Below are 3,130 nucleotides of genomic sequence, written 5' to 3' on the forward strand. Positions count from 1 at the left end.
TTCGAACCTGGGTTCTCATTCCTAAGGTATTTTTCGATATTATTATTATTATTATTCAGGTTACTGCCTGAAATTGAACTCAGAATCTTGGGGTTAGTAGCCCGTGCTCTTAACCCCAAGATTCCTAGTTCGATTCCAGGCAGTGACCTGAATAATAATAATAATAATATTAATAATAATAATAATAATAATAATAATATAGAAAGGATTGAGGTAACTCCTCCTGAAGATATAGAGTCAAAATTAAAAGAAGAGTGCCATTGTTTTAATTTTGACTCTATATCTTCAGGAGGAGTTACCTCAGTCCTCTCTATATTAACCAAAACGAAGTAGATTGACAAATTTATTTTTTGAACCCGTTGAAGACACACAGGATGTCGAAATATCGTTCACTAGATAACAATGGCACTCTTCTTTTAATTTTGACTTTAATAGTAATAATAATAATAACATTGAAAAATACCTTAGGAATGAGAACCCAGGTTCGAAATTTCCCCAAGAGACCTGATGAAGACTGGAGGGTATATCAGCTGAAATGTTGTGTTAACAACAAACAAGATGAGGACAAATATCTGTCAAATGTAAATAATGTAAATATTGTACATATTTCCTCATCTCTTAAATATAGAACTGTAAATACACACTCCTGTCAAAGTCCAACGCCCACATTGAAAGGTTTCAACTTTGCACCATTTACCCAAAAAGAAACCTTTGGGCATTCATATAGATACTTCAATTAGAGCACTCTCTCTCTCGTGTCCCTTTTTAAAAACTAGGATTATCACCCTGGCTTACCATTGCTTTGGTATCTTTCCAAAGGTTCAAGCCACTTGACATACACAAGTCAGAGAACACCTTCTCTGTTTAAGGCTTTTAGCATCTCTGGCCTAACTTCATCCTTTCCAGCAGTCTTGTCACATTTGTTAATTTTAATCTCCTTTGTAACTTCGTCTTCTGTGAGGTTAGTCTTCACCCCTAGATACATCTTATGTCCACCAGAAGATTTTATTGTAACTGGACTTAGGAGACCAGCAAAGTATTCTTTTCACTTCCCAAGGATACTCTTCTCTATAGAGAGAAGAATTGCAGCTGAGTTCTTAATGATGGGCATGGAAGAGAGTTTTTTGTCACAAAGTCAGCAGATGGTTTTCCAGAATACTTTTAAATTGCTAAAGTTAGAGTCCAGCTTAACCTCAGAGTTCTCCCATGACTTAGCTGTAGATATTTTACTGTCTCTGCTGTAACTCTTTGTGCCTCAGTGTACTGCATGTGCTAAAGGGGAGACTTGGTTCCAAGCCAAGCTCTGTGGCCACCTTTGTTCATGTGGCATCTTTAACTTCCTGATTAAATCGTTTTGATTTGCCACATGGTGCTGAACAAAACAATCTCAACTCCATTTCAACATCCTCAGTTTGTGCAGAAGTGTCTGCATATTTGTTTCTGATCCTATCATCTACCAGGGCCTTCCACTTTATCTTGTAAGTCATACCGAACGTATCGGTGTTGTTAGTTCCTCATGCTGTAAATAGTCTCATGTTCCAGACAACTAGGTGGAGATCAGTTGATAGCTCGGCTCCTCTTTTGATGTGGACATTCAGCACAGAATCAAAGAGGTCAGAGGCAATAACAAAATCTACCAACAATCTCTGTCCAGAAGTATCCCTATACCAGGTATACTTATGGATATCCCTGTGCTCGAAGAATGTGTTCATAATGGAGAGCCCATTTCTAGCACAGAAGTTTAGTAAGGACCCCTCCATTCACACTGAGTTCAGGCTTACCATTCCCTTAAATCACTCCTTTCCAAATCTGGTGACCTGTGCCAGTATATGCATTAACATTTCCTTGCAGGATAAATGACTTGGTCTTAACTATATCTAAAGCTGCAACTTTTTCAAGGAGGGATTTATATTTGGTGTTGCAGTTTCGTGTATATACTTGCAACAGCCACATCTGTCCTTCCTAAACTTCAACAAGCAATTAAACCTAGTTAAGGTGGTGAGCTGGCAGAAACGTTAGCATGCTGGGCGAAATACTTAACAGTATTTCGTCAGCCGTTACATTCTGAGTTCTAATTCCGCCGAGGTCGACTTTGCCTTTCATCCTTTCAGGGTCGATAAATTAAGTACCAGTTACGCACTGGAGTCAATGTAATCGACTTAATCCCTTTGTCTGCCCTTGTGGGCAATAAAGAAATATGCAATTAAACCTAGTCAAAAGATTTTTTGTACTTCTGGCTTTAATTAATAGTTCAAACAAGTTACATATGAAAATATATCCCAACATATTCTATTGTTTGTTGCCATTGCTTATATCATTTGAACTTCCATCTGTGAGGAAATGAGCCATGGCTCAGAAAAGATGGTAATCTGACGGTGCAAGATCTGGACTGTAGCACGGTCAGGCAACATTTCCAGCTCCCCCCACCCGTTTTTGGTTGGTCATATTGACCAGTCAATTTGTAAGAATGTGAATCACAAGGCTTTGGTCAGCCCAAGGCTATTGTTGAAGACACTTGTCCAAGGTTCCATGCAGTGTGGTTAGGAAGCAAATTTACTACACAGCCATGCCTTTCAATATCTACAAGGTTAGTGTAATTCTTATTATACCATGCACTTTCAGGTGATATTATCTCATTTAGGATGTTAAGAGTTAAAATGACATTTCAAGAATTTCCTTTTGAAAATCTTGAAAAAACAAGATAATTCACAATAAAGCGTGAAGAAAAATGATAATTCACAATAAACTGAAACACAATGAACTTTTTAAATTTTTTTATTTACTTTTTAAAGTTCCCATTGTTTTTGTTTTTTCTTGAGAGAGAAATACAAACAAAAAAAAATTAAGCAAAAATAGAAAAAAAAATTCTCTGAAATCTTCACTAGGAAACAGTAAAGAAATCTACTGAGAGAATGGTTTAATGTAATAACCCAGTTCTACATGATGAAAAAAATTAATTCAAAAATTTAAAAATAGTCAACAACAAAAAAGAACAAAAAAATTTCTCATTAATGATTTAGCAAATAGTACCACTGAGTTTGGAAATTAAGAAATTTTATGGGAATTTTTTTTTTTTCTCTTTCAGTTCTTTTTAATTTATTTGCTTGTAAGTTCAATAAATTTGGTTTAC

The sequence above is a fragment of the Octopus bimaculoides genome, chromosome 21 (assembly GCF_001194135.2).
Source record: "Octopus bimaculoides isolate UCB-OBI-ISO-001 chromosome 21, ASM119413v2, whole genome shotgun sequence".
Taxonomy (NCBI): Eukaryota; Metazoa; Mollusca; class Cephalopoda; order Octopoda; family Octopodidae; genus Octopus; species Octopus bimaculoides.